Source organism: Eriocheir sinensis, chromosome 40 (assembly GCF_024679095.1).
Source record: "Eriocheir sinensis breed Jianghai 21 chromosome 40, ASM2467909v1, whole genome shotgun sequence".
Classification (NCBI taxonomy): domain Eukaryota; kingdom Metazoa; phylum Arthropoda; class Malacostraca; order Decapoda; family Varunidae; genus Eriocheir; species Eriocheir sinensis.
The window spans coordinates 3944213-3961430 of record NC_066548.1 but is presented as its reverse complement, the minus strand read 5'-3'; the positions used below and the strand labels follow the sequence as shown (position 1 = coordinate 3961430).

The window sequence follows — 17218 nt, the reverse complement described above, 5'->3', positions numbered from 1 at the left end:
GTGCTTTTCTCCAGGTGTTTCTGGTATGTTTTTTCGTCATTTGTTCACTCAGCATACTCATCAAACACTGCCCTCCATTAATTTTATCTTTCCTTTTGTACGGTTATATATTTTCTGTTATCACGGTATAAGTGTCCTGGTCATTTACGTTCTCCATCGTTTTTTTTTTTATTCATGTTCTTTGCCATTTTGTTCTTTTATAGACAAACGTCACTCATGCTCATTTGCTTTTTTTTACCTTCATCTATATACCTTCTTAATATATGTTTTGGGTGGGTGATTTTTATTTTTTATTATTTCTCCAACGTTCGTAACATTATTTTGGAGTCTTCCTTTCTTCGTGAAACACATCATTTGCAACTTTTTTTCTTCTATATGTCATAATATTTGTATGGATTTATTTTTTTTATCTTTGTTTTCTCCTATCTACCCGTGTGTCTTTCTCTCTCTCCATTTTTCTCTTAACTCTCGGTCGCACAATTTCTGCTATTCTCTTTCTCACGACATTACGTTTTCTTTTGTTATCCCTTTTTTACATTAGTTTCTCATTTGCTTTATTTCTTCTTTTCCTTCACACTAATATCTTTGTTTCCAGCAGCATTCATTCCTCTTTTTATTCACATTTTCTGTCTGTTCATTTTCCTTAGTTATCCCCAACTGTATTTCTTCACTGTGTTCCCTTTTTTTTTATAGTGTACCTTCGAACGCTTTCTTCCTTTTTTTTTTTTTTTACTCGTGTTTCCGAAAAAAGTAAAAAACAATTTCCAGCCGTCGTAACCTGCTTCTCGGTCCCCTAAAGAAGCCTCTGATTTTTTTTTCCTTTTCTTTCGTTGTGAACCCGAACCAGTTTTTGCTCCGAGAATTTTCTTTTATTTTTCTGGGTGAATTGTATTTCGCTTTTCTGTTTTCTAGTTTTCTGAGCGTCGCTTAAATTCATTGTTTCTTGTTTTCGGTTCTTTTTTCATGTGTTCTTTTTTTTATTTTTTGTAGGTCTTTATTTTGGTTATTTTCTCAGATATTTTGTCGCTAAGATATTGGATATTTTTTCCAACATGCGTTTGCTAATTTTTTTAATGGTATTTTTCTTAGTGTCCTCGCCTTCAGTAACTTTATTTTTCTAACTCCTATTTTCATTGTGTCATATTATCTATCATATCTTTTTCTCTATATATATCTTAGCATCTCTCTAAATAAAGTCAACACCTACTCTAAATCTATCAAACATCTACATCTAAACCTTCATCGATATCTTAATCTATGAAAGCATAATAGAAGTAAATAGACAACATCTATCTTAAAATTCATCAAACATCTATATCTAAACATTTATCTATCTCTCCAATCGATATCTTCATCTATCAAACTGTAATACAAACACACAAACAACACCTACTTCAAATTCAAACCCTGCAATCCCAGTCGTGTTGTGTTACGGTTCTCTTTTTTTCTGTATTGTATCACGGTCATCGATGCCCCCCAAATGCAGGCTTTCAGTGGCTTCCCTCGGCTGACGGAACTGACAGCCTCGTCCCAGCGCTCACGCCCCGTCTGACACGACCTCTGCCCCCCCTCCCTCTCCCTATGGTCCCCGCTGACTCGCTAAAAACAAGCTCGCGTCAGCCAATCTCGGGATGCAAATGTTTTCAGCTGTTTTCTATGGTTTCGTTCCGTCTGATGGAATAATTTTAGCTCGTATGTTTGTGTAGGAGGTATGGATTCGGTGTTTTTGTTTGTTTGTTTGTTTGTTTGTTTGCCTGGTTGGTTGGGTTGCTTTTTGATCCGTTATTTGGTGCTTCCGTGGTGACTTTGTGTGTGTGTGTGTGTGTGTGAGTTCGTTCTCTCACGTTACATATACAAAAAGGTTTTACGGATAGTACAGGAATAAGCTACACTTTCCAACACACACACACACACACACACACACACACACACACACACACACACACACACACACACACACACACACACACACACACACACACACACACACACACACACACACACACACACACACACGAACACACGCACACACACAAAAACTGGCGAGCAATCCTTGTTTCCATTCTCCCTCACCTCGCTTCCTAGTTTCTTTCACCCGTCGAGAACCAATTTACACCAGACGAAAACATCTACATTTTCTTTCGACGCAGCAAAAACGAGTCATTTTTCTTTATTATTTTTTCCCCCGTCCCTCCTCTTCAGATTCATGTCATAGGAATCCAAAGCGTCTCCCCTTTCCTCCCTCTCCCTCACTCATTCTAATTATTGTATACGTTTTAGTCATTATATTATCCCTTTACAACTGATATTTTAATTCAGTGTCTTTTAGATCCAAGACTAATTTGCAATTGAGAAACATCTTGTGAGATTGCCGAAAGTAATTAAACTTGCGATATTTTTCGATTTTAAGAGTAAAGATAAATTGAAAAAGATTTACTAACACAGCTGGCGACTAAAAAAGCAGGAGGTAGAAAGAAAGAAGTTTCGTAAGAGATGAGGAATTTAAAAACGACGAAGAGGAGATAGAGAAAAGTAGAAATATAAGAAAAATGGAAGTGAAAAATTAATATCCACTGAGATCATAAGAGGATAGGAGATATAGAGAAGTATAGACGGCCTGCAATAGTAATATATACATTCGATCGCGCTGTGTTGTGTGGAATCGCAAAGAAATGACATATTGAATTGAACGAAAGGTCTTAACAGGGAACAATGAATAATATAGTATTGTAAAGAAAACGCACCTGCTACCCCGACCACAAAGGTATATCAGGTAACACAATAACTATACTGTAAGCTCCTTAGCATGAAGATTGCGGTTTTAGTAATCTGGAAGTTCCCTCAAATGGTAACTCTTAAAAATAATCCATTGAATATTTATATTACGTGTAAACATTAGAGTATTTGAACTAAGATCATTTACCCCATCGCTAATACGAATACTGTTACTTATTATATTTGCGGTATTTTATTTCAGTCGGTATCCCATTTATTATCGAGGAAAACTAACATTTCTCGGAATCCCAAATCTGCGGCATCAGCTCCTCGCTTTTTATTAAATTATTATTATTATTATTATTATTATTATTATTATTATTATTATTATTATTATTATTATTATTATTATTATTATTATTATTATTATTATTATTATTATTATTATTATTATTATTATTATTATTATTATTATTATTATTATTATTATTATTTTCAAGTGACGCACCTGATCTAGTATTCCTCAAGTGAATGTTTCATGCATTTAATTAGTCACTGAGATAAGCCTTCACTCAGTGCTCTCACTCAGCCGTGTCATTTTACCTTTGTTCTGTCGACCAGCATTTAGATATTGAGATAAACTTACTGTGTCTTTTTTTAGCTTTGGAGGATCATATAAATAGTTTTCTGTAGAGTCTATTCACTCTAGCTTTTTCATATATATATTTTCGTAAGATTTTTCTCTCATATATATATTTTTCTTCTATGTTTTTTTAATAATCGCCCACAGGTTCGTAGCTAAGCGTGCTGACCATTACACTACAACCACTATAAACGATGATGTAAACGCTTATATAAGTAAAGGAGAGAACTGGAGATGTGGGAAGATAGGGAGGGAATATAGAAATAAAAAATGGAGGGGAAAGAGAAAGAAGAGAAAGAAAGGAAATGGAAACGATGATGTAAACGTTTTTATAAGTAATGGAGAGAACTGGAGATGTGGGAAGAGAGGGAGGGAAAGAGAAGGAAGAGAAAGAGAGGAAATGGAAAAGATCTGTATCCATTAAACGGTTCCATTACCGGGTCTTGTTAATCAAATCGTGAATTATCAAAGGGAAACTCGGCAGCTAATTTTGCTAATGATGCAGCTTAGTTCATTAGTGCCCTGGAAATTGCTCTTTTTTCCGCCTCCCTAAATGACTTTTATGCCCGCTCTGTATCGCCAAGAATAGCCTCCGTCATAAAGCCGAGCGTCATCCTGCAGCACTTATATACTGCCATGATTTTTTAGGCTCGTGCAGCGATAAACTATTTTTTATGAGCGCTGCTCAGTTTCCAGGAAAAAAAAGTTGATTTAATGAACTTCACTGCAAAGTAGCGACAACACGAGCGTCGGTATTTTCATCTGCCTGTTGATATGTAAAAACGGATTTGCAGGCGGATGAATCAATTAGAGCTCTCATGCATTCTCTCTCTCTCTCTCTCTCTCTCTCTCTCTCTCTCTCTCTCTCTCTCTCTCTCACACACACACACACACACACACACACACACACACACACACACACACACAAAGGATGCAATGATAGATGGATAGAGAGAGAGAGATACATAGATAGACTACATACAGATTGATAGATAGGTATATAAATTGATGGACAGATAGATAGATAGATAGATAAAGTACGAATTAGATTAACAGATTTATAGAAATATAGATGGCAAGATAGATAGATAGGTAGGTAAATAGAAGCGTATTAATGGCGAAATCTAAGAACAATAAAAAAAGTTAAAACATAAATTGAATATGAATACCCGAATCCGTAGACTTAATTCATCTCTAATCAATTTTCTGCTGGACAAAGGCCCTTTTTAATGTTTTCCACCACTTTTTCTTCTTTTAGTGTTTTTTCGCTTCTGAGAATGTTCTAATTTGATCATCCAATTAGTCGTTTGTCTGCCCTAACCTTTACAGTTTCTAGTCCATAGGGTTTCAATTTTACGCATTAAAGTATTGAGTCGCGGGCTTTCATTTTCTCTGCACTCTTGTCGTTGCCCTTGAGCCGTCTTATTTGCTGTGGGAAAAAAACGTCATCTCCAAATTCAGTTATCGTTTTTGATCGTCATATTCAAGTATCTTCCCCTTATATTTCTTTCTTATCATCGATGTTTGTTTTTTTACAGCAAAGGAGACAGCACAAGGGCACAAAAAAAAGGAAACAACAATAAAATAAAAGCCCGCTACTCGCTGCTCCTGTAAAGAATCCGAAGAGGTGGCCGAAAGAGCTGTCAATTACGTTATACACAAGTTTCTCTCTTTTCCTCTTGCCCTACGTAGCCTCTGCCCTATTTCTTTTTGTGAGGAGACAATTTTCTGAACCGTATATTTGGATTGGCAAAACACATTGATTATACATCTTACTCCTCCGGGCAGATGTCAGTCATGATATTGCAATAATTACTACCAAAAAGTTTCCATCCCACTCGTGTTCGCTCTCTCTCTCTCTCTCTCTCTCTCTCTCTCTCTCTCTCTCTCTCTCTCTCTCTCTCTCTCTCTCTCTCTCTCTCTCTCTCTCTCTCTCTCTCTCTCTCTCTCTCTCTCTCTCTCTCTCTCTCTCTCTCTCTCTCTCTCTCTCTCTCTCTCTCTCTCTCTCTCTCTCTCTCTCTCTCTCTCTCATTTCCTTTTCCTGGCTGGGATTTGCACTAATATTTTGCGCTGGCAGTTATCTTTCTTTGTTTCGTTCTCTATCTAAATGTTCAAAATCATAATACATTCACTGAGTTTATGAATACAACCATGAAAATAATAAGAAACTCTATTAAAGCGCATCTTGATATGAGGATGCATTAGATATAAACATTAAAAAATTAGGTGTGATCCATTATCGGCATATGAATATTTTATACATTATTTCGTCTGGATTATGTACGAGCATTAATAAGTTGCTATGTGGATCCCCTCCTAGTTGCCACAATGAGAGGTGGACTAATTTGCAGAGTTAGTACAATATAAGCGGGGTTTTTGTCTGCCTACAATATTGGACCTCGGGCGGCGGCACCTCCCAGGCCATGAATAAATATTGGACACCGCAGCCCGGCGCCACGCCCTTAGCCTTGTCCAGCGGCGAGGCGAGGCGCAGGTACACGGAAGAATGAGGACGGCTGCGACAGACAGGGAGTTAAAGAGTGCTGGAGGGGGCGATGCATAATGTAGTGGCTGTAGTTTGCCCGAATACCGTGTTCATCGTCTTGTATTCTATTCACTATTGCCAGTGAACTAAAAATTAATGCTTGCTATTATTTTTGTCTACTTAAAATATTTAGGAATTCAAAAAGAATGCCATAATGTAAATAAATGTTTACCTAGTGGGAAAATTACGCTGAGAAAAATAAATAATATATATTTAGCTAATATGACACCTTTTCAGAACCCAATCTCTATTTTTTTTTTTTTACGTTTATACTGCGAAAATACGTTTAGAAAGTTTTAAAAAGACAAAACTCAACTAGTTACATACGGATTCATTCCTTTAGAGAAAATGAAAGCAAGAAATCGAGTGCGAAATGTGGAATGTTATTCGCGTGATGACGAACTTTTGGTTTATGTTGCTAATGTCTTGGAAAATCAGAAATCGTGTTCCATTTGTTAGAACACTTGGTGCTGAAACAGCCTAAAAAGAAAGGGGGAAGGACGGACAATGTTCAGAAATGCCTCATGGCGAGGGAAAACTACACATGAAGTACCGAAAATATAGTTAGGCTGCCTAGCCAAAATTCAGAGGCCCCTCGCCACCTGCATGCCGGACAGGGAAAACCGTCACTAGGCAGGGAAGGACGACGCTCTGCTGGTAATCCTGCTGACGACGCTCTTCGCGGTCATGGGAGTGGGAGGTCACTAAGACGTGGACAGTTCGTGTCAGTCACACACACACACACACACACTCATAGATAGCAAAATGAACAAATTATTTTCTTCCAAAAATCTTGTAAAAGCTTTCTCAAAATATATTTCGAGCTACGTCTATTTGTCTGCTGATAAATATATAAATATTTGACGGTTAATGATTGGCAATTAATATGGTAATTTATATCAGGTTTCTTTGTAAGAAAACAATATTTGTTTATTGCTAATTACTGTAATGATAATAATAAAATATTATTATTATTATTATTATTATTATTATTATTATTATTATTATTATTATTATTATTATTATTATTATTATTATTATTATTATTATCAGCATTAATAGTTAAACCATTAAAACCATTTACTATTGAAAGAATTGCCTTTAAATAGTATTCATATTATTTCTTATTTATGTTTTACGGTATATTAATGTCCAGATACTTTCTCCAAATTAGAATAGTTTAAATAATACATTTTTATATTTATATATATTTTTTTTCTCTTCTCAGAGTTTCAAGAAAGAAAGCGAAAGCTTGCACCCGGCCTGCAGTGATACGGTGAGCAGGTAAAGTAAATGTTTTGTTTCTCCGTGTGATTCTTTATCATCGTCTGCCTCGGAGGATGGTGATCATGTCTTTGTTGTTGTCCGTCTGTCAGTCGGTCAGATAGTTTGTGTGTATATTTGTCCAAGAAAAACGGATTAATATACAAATATTGAAGAACATCCATAGGTGAATATATGAGACAGATTAACTTTTCACGCAGCACTTCGTAACGAGGCGGACATTTATGGTCTCGTTATTTTTGTGTTTAATTGTCTGTCAGTTTTTAAATTGATTAATTCTGGAGAGTGTTAAACTCTGACAATGATGAATAAATAAATGAAAAAAATTACCTTGGACGGCAATATGGAAAAAGCTCGTTTGTGCTTTGAGGATAAATCACGGGATCTTCCAGAAGGCGCGGGATGGGTTCAGGAAGTGTTGATTGGTTATCCGTATAAAACGTCCCTCAAAAATGGATTAACATGTAGTCGCTAGATACACAAGATAATATCCTGTGGTGAATATCTAAAACAGACCCAAACCAATCATCCTAACTATTATACTCAACAAGATAGGAAAAAAAAATTATTACAATCCAATTCTAAAAAATATATCCCCATTATCTTCTATTACTTTACACTTTCCGTAACTTTCCCCTTAGCACCCATTAACTTTTTTTCATATCTTCCACTACAGTCACACCATTACAAACTTTCTGCTCTGTTCCTTCCTCTATTAACCTCCGTAAAAGAAAGGGAATTTTCTCTACCATCGCCACCTTCCTCCCTTGGGTAATGGTTCCTCGCCCCTCTAATGGTTGGGAAAATAACAGAGGAAGGGAAACATCAGCGAGCGACGGTAGAGGGAGTGAAAAAAAGTGATGACCTCCGAAAAATACAAAACGACAGGGGTTAATATGCAGGAAAATGGTGTTTTAAAAAATGACAGGGAGGGAAGGAGGGAGTGAAATTGTAAATGTGAATGTAAATGGCGTGGCAAATGGCTGGAGGTACGACTGTGAAAAGGCAGAAACGGGGAGGAAGAAAGAGTAAAGTCTGAGGACAAGAAATGGTGATGAAAGAAGAGAAAGGGTCCGTAGAGCTTAGGAAAATATGGAAACATTGCGAAGGAATTACATGTACATGGTAAACATAAATATCAGAAGATAACAGGAAAGAAATCTTTAAAAAAAATGTTGGAGATTGTTTTCAGATTTGTTATCGGACTTGATTAACTCAAATTATTATAATGTCAGCGAAAGCTTTGGTAGTTTGGGAAACATCAGCCAAATTTTTATCTTTGTTTATTGATTCCTTTACTGTCTGTACTGTTTATGCGTTCTCATTTACTATAAGCAGCTCATCAGGAGTTTTAGTATCATATATATATATATATATATATATATATATATATATATATATATATATATATATATATATATATATATATATATATATATATATATATATATATATATATATATATATATATATATATATATATATATATATATATATATATATATATATATATATATATATATATATATATATATATATATATATATATATATATATATATATATATATATATATATATATATATATATATATATATTGATGTTTGCACTTCAGGACTTTATACGACATGTTTTCATTCTCTTTTATTGCACATTTCCTGTGTTCATATATATTTTTTTCCCATCAGCATTGTCTCATTATTTCTTCCGTCACATCTAAATATCATTTACCGTCCTCTATTAAATGATTAGATTCTGTACATGTGTGTGTGCGTGTGTGTGTGTGTGTGTGTGTGTGTGTGTGTGTGTGTGTGTGTCTCTCTCTCTCTCTCTCTCCTCCCCCTCTCTCTCTCTCTCTCTCTCTCTCTCTCTCTCTCTCTATCTCTCTCTCTCTCTCTCTCTCTCTCTCTCTCTCTCTCTCTCTCTCTCTCTCTCTCTCTCTCTCTCTCTCTCTCTCTCTCTCTCTCTCTCTCTCTCTCTCTCTCTCTCTCTCTCTCTCTCTCACACACACACACACACACACACACACACACACACAGATACTCACAAAAAATAAAGAAAAAAGAAACTGGATAGCAATCTTTGTTTCCATTCTACCTCACTTCGCTTCCCAGTGTTTTTGTGTGTGTGTGTGTGTGTGTGTGTGTGTGTGTGTGTGTGTGTGTGTGTGTGTGTGTGTGTGTGTGTGTGTGTGTGTGTGTGTGTGTGTGTGTGTGTGTGTGTGTGTGTGTGTGTGTGTGTGTGTGTGTGTGTGTGTGTGTGTGTGTGTGTGTGTGTGTGTGTGTGTGTGTGTGTGTGTGTGTGTGTGTGTGTGTTTTATATTTTGAAATCATATTCTCCAGCACGATTGCAGTAAAAATTAATTTATGGCTTGTCATTATTATGTAAATGATATTATATTAATAAACCGGATGTGTATATCTGCAGAATTCGATATTAAGGATAGCAATGAATATTGCTTTTTCAGGGGATGAGTGGGGAGGAGAGTGGGATAGGAGTTTGGTCTTGAAGGCTCGGAAACATGCTTGTCTGCAGATTATAGAGCAATATGAGTAACTTGTTTTTCCTCATTGTAAGTGCAGGCAGACGAAGGCCTAAGAGAAAGTTTAGAGCATAGAGCAAAAAACGCTTAGCTATATCGTGATACTGTTATACATACAATACAAAGAGAGATCTCCAAAGAACTTTAAAATGATTTTCAGGAGCGTCTTTATACTCATTCTTAAGGAGTTTGTTACAGGGAAGATTATTTGATTCAGTTCTTTTAAACAGTTCTGGGATAGTAAATAGACTGATCAAATATTCAATTTTTTTTTTCTTATGCATTATGTGTTTTGCCGATATGTACGTAATTTTGTAAAACCATCTTAGCCATTTTGAGGCTAATGTTTATTACTTACTGGTAGGACTTGGCAACGACACCCACGTTCATTACTTCGACTACCTGACCTTCGACCGCGGCCCCTCCAGTCACACACCAACAACTGGTTTTCTTTTAAATCTTGGAAAGAAAATTCGCGCGTCCACTTTTCTGTAGCACGCATTTTTGTGATTAATGTTTCTACCGGTTTGAAAAATGTTTCTGCAATAAATTTTAATTTAGCTAAAAAAATACTCCGCCCGGTAATTATAAAACACTAAAATGAATTGAAAATATAAAAACATATAATTCAGGGAGGAAATGAAACCTCGATACATATCTGATTTAAAAAAAAAAAGAAGCTCATCGGATACGTTTACCGAATAAAATAAGAAGTACGTTCTTACACATAACTGATAGATGAGTAGGTAGATATGAGGATAGACAGGTAAACATGTAAGTAAGTAGGTAGACAGGTCGGTCGGTAGATAGATAAATAGAAAGATAGATAGATACGTAGATTGTTAGCTGGAAAAAATACGCTCATTTATTACGCTGCCTTGTACATTTCCTATTTTTTTCTCTCTGCCTCAACCCACCTGAAGCCATTAGTGTAAAGTGAGCCAGGAATAATCTGTTTTTGCTTCCTAATGACCCGGCGTCTCCAGGTGAAGGGAGGAAAGGGCAGGTGGGGAGGAGGGAGGGGAGGGAGTGTAGGGAAGGGAAGGAAGAAGGACGAGTGTGGGATGGATTGATGAAGAGGGAGAGGAGGAGGAGGGGTGGAAAGAGGGGATGAGGGAAGAGGAGAAAGGGAAATCTTCTTGACTGCAAAATATCATCACCTGTGGGCCAATTGCCTCGTCTGAGTAGTCTCCCCTCGCATCCTCCAGATTGTGCGTGCATAGAAAACGGGAATAAGAGAGAAAATGGGATGTCGTATCGCTTGCAGAGAACCCGATTCGGTATTGGGTCGTGTGTTTCCTCGCCTCCAATATCGGATACAGGGGGCACCAGGGGAGGAGGAGGAGGAGGAGAAGGAGGTAGAGCAGAAGACTTGGAAATTTCCCCCATAACACATTTTTGGTGCGTATAAAAAATAAAGGTGAAGGGAACCGTGCTTAGGAGAGAGAGAGAGAGAGAGAGAGAGAGAGAGACGTTGCTTTAAGTTAAAAAAAAAATTAAGGGCTGTTGATGGATTACAGTAGATGTGGTTGAGGAATTACTGTGTGTATATTTTTTTTCATTTGTTTATTTTTTCGTAATTTTTTTTTTTTTTTTTTTTTGCATTCCCTTGTTTACTTATGTTCGTTCATCCATTTGTCTTGTTTTGTTTTGATTCTAGGTCGATGTTCTTTTTTTTGTTTTTTTTAATTCCTTTTCACCTTTTTCATTTTCTCTTCATTCATCTGATTTTCTTCTGTCTATCGCCAGTCTTTTTCATTACAGACCATATCACCATTCTCTCTCTCTCTCTCTCTCTCTCTCTCTCTCTCTCTCTCTCTCTCTCTCTCTCTCTCTCTCTCTCTCTCTCTCTCTCTCTCTCTCTCTCTCTCTCTCTCTCGTCTCACTTTAATTTTCCCTCCCCGCACACACCTTGCCTTTTTCTCTTCCTTTTCACCTCGCTCTCACTTCATTCACCTTCGTTTGCTCACAACAAAAACAAATAGAGGCCGAGTTTATTTTTCAAGCTACCTTTTCCCTCCGAGGCCTCACCTAGTATAGAGATGCGCCCTAAGTCAGACAAGAAAGAAAACTGAGAGAGAACGCGAGACCGAGAGAGAGAGGGAGGAAGACAAGGAGAAGAGGAGGGAGAAATAGAAGGGAGAACTAAGGTGATACAGGGAGACTCGAGCCAGTGGACGGGATTAAAATGATTAATTATTCATTGAACGAGAAGGGGAAGGAGAGGCGCGAGTGAAGGGTACAAGATTGGGCAAGGGGAGGAAGAAGGGCACGGGAGAGTTCAAGGGTTCAGAGGAGGAAGGGAGCGAAGGGAAAGGTGATATGGGGCCGCATAGGTAGCCTGCTCACGTGTGTTAAGGAAAGGGCGGAGGAAGGGGAAGAAGAAAAGATGTAGAGAAATGAATATATGGAAGAAAGACGAGAGAGAGAGAGAGAGAGAGAGAGAGAGAGAGAGAGAGAGAGAGAGAGAGAGAGAGAAATGTGTGAAAATTCTCACGCTTCCACTTAAATTTTTAGGAGTTACTGTGTGTTCAGATTTTAAAGGTATGCAACAACTCGTACAACTGGTGTGTGTGTGTGTGTGTGTGTGTGTGTGTATGTGTTTCATAGTGTTGCATATGCACGTGTGAGTAATTCGGCCGGTTGTTGTATAAGCAGATATTACGTACTTCAGTTGGAGTTGCACGGGTAGTAGATAGGTAGATAGATAGGCAGTAGATTCAGGTATTCGCAACGTTAGGCGCCGTGGATCAGTTTGTAATGCTACTGACTTGAATGATACTAACCCGAGTTCAATCTCCGCCTATTTTTCACGGCTGGCCTGTAATCTCACCCAGCCCTATTAGGTACCCAGCTATCCATACTAAGGGGGAAAGACGGAAAAATGAACTAACTAGCCCACTCCATATGCCGTTGTCCTTGCATTAGTGACGCTGCTAACTTGTCCTGGACTCTCCTTACAGAAGAATGAGGTCTGTGCACCTTACTAGTAACTTTAACTAGTAGAGGAAGATATTATTGACGGAATATACTTTAAGGCAATGGTAATTTGGCTACTAGTTGCATTACTTTTTAAATAGGAACTTGAAATGCAGCTAAAAGTAAAAAAAAAAAATCTTCGTGTGAGATTAAATACGTATTGTGACAAATTTACATATAAAAGTGGAGCAATGTGTATGCACAAAGCCCTGAAGTAATGAACGTGGCCCCGAACACAGACACGTTTATACTGCAGTTTAAATAATTCACCAGAAATTCATGCAGTTTAATATGCTTGAAAGGTAAAGCACGATCAGGCAGAGAGACGGCGAGCCAGACTTAGGTGAGCCGACATTCAGGTCACTGCACACAGGCGGACAAACAGGCAGACAGGAAACATGCATAAATCCACATACTCAAGTGCACATAACATAACATGAGCAGACGCGTGGAAGAACGGACAGACACACACACACACACACAAACACTCGCTTCACAAACAGACACATGCACGCACAAACATAAAACGAACATATTCAGGACGCAGTTGCTCTAAACAGACACTAGAACGCTCGTCTGGTTCTGACAGCCGCTGGGGAAACTTATTCTGATAGGTTTTAATGGTGAAAGTTTTAAAATATTTTTGTTCCCCATGTATACAGGCGCGGAGTTTGCCCGGTATTAAATGTCCTCTTCATTAGACAGATGGGATGACGGGGCGCGTGTTCCGGGGGAGGTTGAGGGAGGGGGGAGTGTGTGTGGAGGGGTCTGGGGTAGTGTGTGTGTGTGTGTGTGTGTGTGTGTGTGTGTGTGTGTGTGTGTGTGTGTGTGTGTGTGTGTGTGTGTGTCCCTTTCCAATCCATTATTCTATGTCTGTTTGTCTGTGTCTGTCTGGCTGTCTGTTTCTCTCTCTCTCTCTCTCTCTCTCTCTCTCTCTCTCTCTCTCTCTCTCTCTCTCTCTCTCTCTCTCTCTCTCTCTCTCTCTCTCTCTCTCTCTCTCTCTCTCTCTCTCTCTCTTCCTTTGTTCAGATGCGCTCGTCGTGTATTGTGAAAGGGAAAAAAACTGTATTCTTCTTGATCAAACAAACTCTTAATTAAGTTCACAGTTGGTTGGTGTCGGATTGAGTAACTATTTCCTCCCTCGCTACAGCATCCGAGAGTTCATTCTACTCACTCCTTCCCTCCCCTGCCCTTCCCTTCTGTAACCCCCTCCCTTCCCTCTCCTGTCAACCCTTCCCTTCCCTTCTTTCACCCCTATCCTTCCCTCCTCTTACCCCCTCCCTTTCTTCTCCTGTCACCTCCTCCCGTTCTCTTTCTCCTTTCCTGGGTGGTGATTCTCCCTCTCCTCTCCCTTTTACCCCTTGTCCTTCCTCTTATCCTCCTCCTCCTCCACTTCCCCCCTGCCTTTCCTCCTCGTCCTCCTAAACCTCCCCCATCTCCCTCTCTTGGTCTCCCCTTTTTTCTCATTTTCTCTTTTTTTTTCACCTCCAGGTAATGAACTCAACCCGACTCTTAGCTAATGAACTCCACCCAACACCTGATCGCGTCCAGAAATAATCAACAAACCGTCCTTTACACCTTTTACCTGACATTACCTGAGAGGAAAGTTTTTTATTAGTCCCGTAGAAAGTTAAAAGGATATGATTTAGTTTCCCTTTCAGCTTAGTCTGTTTCTCCGATGAGTCTGTTAGTTTTATTAGTTGTGTTAAACGTTATAATGTTGATAAGTCTTCCGCGATACACAAATACGATAATCGTCTTCTACTTTATTTTCTACTAACGGAAAGGTAATAAAAAAACGTTTCCCTGACATCTTAGTATAAAGTAAACATCATAAGCGTCAAGAATATAAATACAAACCTCTTAAAAATATCAAGTTGCTTAGAAAATAAAAATGTATCGACACTCCTCAAAGTATGCCACATTCTATACCATATCACAAACCCATATCACGCCCCATCCCCACGTTTCCACATTCCAACATTCTCACATTCCATCATTTTCACTTTCCCACACCACGCCTCACTCTCACATTCACACGAGCCTCTTCCCACATTCCCGCATCAGGTCACATTCCACCATTATATTCCTAATCTAGTCCAAGCTATAAACAAAGCCACACCTCACATTCCCATTCCCACAACCCATAACAAGCCACACCTCGCAGCACGCCAAACCCCCCGTCAAGCCTCATCGTTTTAAGTCACTTTTGATAATCGTTCTGCACATCACGCCTTTTCACACACCGAGCCACATCCCAAACTAAGCCACACCTCGCATGAAGCCACACTGTCCATCGCTCCATATCAAATCTTAAGCCAGACTCAACATCAAGCACAGTTCTTCAGTTCACATTCCACATCACTCCACCTCCAATACCTGCATGATCTCTGCTAATTACTTCACTTACCTGTCTGGGTATTAAATCCTCACCTGAGACAATTGACGCTTCCTGTCAGGACCCAAATGACCTAAGGTAACCTGACCCACGCTGTCGGGAAGGTCACGGACCATTATAGGAGGTCATGAGGAGGTCATTTGCATGTCTGATCAGCCCGAGTCGAGGGTTCGATCGTTTCATTGAATCTAAAGAGGTCGTTAAGCTGACGAGGCTTCCAACAAACTCTTTCTATGGTGCTGAAAATAACAATAATGGAAATAATAAGTTTAGGTTAACCATTTAGTCTTTTTTTATGTAACCAGATTGTCTCCTAAAAAAAAACAAGTATGGATTTGAAAGAAAATGGTTAGTTTCTTGTATATTTAGCTCTTTTGATTAACTGAAAGTTTAGAAGACTTCATTCCATTTCCTTTGTTTAGTGTTTTCATGTCATTCAGCTTTATTTTCAACTTTTTTCCTCCTCCTCCACCTCCTTTTTCTTTATTTAATACACCACCTCCTCCTCCTCCTCTTCCTCCTCCTCCTCCATTATTTAATTTACCACCTACTCATCCACCTCCTCTTCATTGTCCTCTTCTTCCTCCTCCGGCCTCTCCTACTTTTCGTCCCTATCTTCGTCCTCCTCCACATTCTTAAGACGCGGTGGCCGGCGAGGCGGCGGTACATCCATCACACCAAGGACAGCGGAATGGCGACGAATGGCTGATAATTACAGGCCTCGGTGATTCAGGGTGACAGAGAGAGAGAGAGAGAGAGAGAGAGAGAGAGAGAGAGAGAGAGAGAGAGAGAGAGAGAGAGAGAGAGAATTAAGATTATTTTATTGCAGCACCATAAACTACAAAAACTAAATAAAGAGTAGTATTACAAACACACCCAAGTAGCACAGTCAACAATTAAGCTTCTTTAAAATCATTTACTACAACTACTACTACTACTACTACTACTACTACTACTACTACTACTAACAAAACAATAACAGTAATGATAATGAAATAATGATAAAAATAGCAATAATAATGATATGTATACATATAATTCTAATTATTTTTTTTAACAGTAATTGCCATAAAATACTGTTTGTTATAAAATTATATGACGCCACTTAACTACCACTCTAGTTGACTTTGGAAATTCAAATGTTAATCGCTTTTGTTGCATTCCTCGTATTCCTCCAAAAAATGTGTTACCTTAATTAACTTATAAAAACACCGCATGGAAAAAAAAAAATCCCATGTAACTGAAATTTCCTCCTTTTTAAAAACAAGCTCATATCAGAGGTCTTTGATGCGTGACTATAGATCCAAACATTCCCTGAGGCTGCTGGGGAATGTGCATGAAAGGTATACAGGGATGGAGGAGATAGATGGCTCTTACACACACACACACACACACACACACACACACACACACACACACACACACACCAAACCCACACACTCCATCCCCACCGCCCCACATACCATCCCTTCCCTTCTCCCTCACCCCACACCCCCACACCCTCATCCCTTCACAACTACCCTCCCCTCCCCCAAACACACAATGCACACCTGAACACAACCCTCACGCCGGACTGACGGATGAAACGCGTCACAGGCCTCACCTTGAAACACATCTGCTCACCTGCAAACCCGAATCAGCATTGCATTACCATAGAGTTTGCATTTGGGGCCGAACGCACACCTGAGCCCGGAGAAGAAGAGGAGGAGGAGGAAGAGGAGAAGGAGGAGGAGTAGGAGGAGGAGTAGGAGGAGGAGGCAGCGAAGGAGGAGGAGCGCCACCTGTGTTGGGCTTAGCGATAATGGAGAACCGATGCAGATGTGAAGTGAATAGAAAATCAATCTTGGTTAGTCACGCCCCGCAAGGCACATCTCCTCCTCCTGCTCCTCCTCCTCCTCCTCCTCCTCCTCCTCCTCCTCCTCCTCCTTTCGTATTCTCTCTCTCTCTCTCTCTCTCTCTCTCTCTCTCTCTCTCTCTCTCTCTCTCTCTCTCTCTCTCTCTCTCTCTCTCTCTCTCTCTCTCTCTCTCTCTCTCTCTCTCTCTCTCTCTCTCTCTCTCTCTCTCTCTCTCTCTCTCTCACAAATAGCACGCCTGGAGAAGCGGTTATTTATAT

The 17218-nt window shown here is 39.1% G+C and overlaps 1 long non-coding RNA gene across 1 annotated transcript in view; it reads left to right on the top strand.

Moving 5' to 3' along the window:
• LOC127009236 (uncharacterized) overlaps positions 1-17218 on the top strand; it is a 180422-nt gene that overhangs the window by 87924 nt on the left and 75280 nt on the right. The window contains exon 3 of the long non-coding RNA XR_007761738.1: positions 7132-7187. This is a non-coding gene — a long non-coding RNA (uncharacterized LOC127009236). The remainder of the gene's footprint in view (positions 1-7131; positions 7188-17218) is intronic.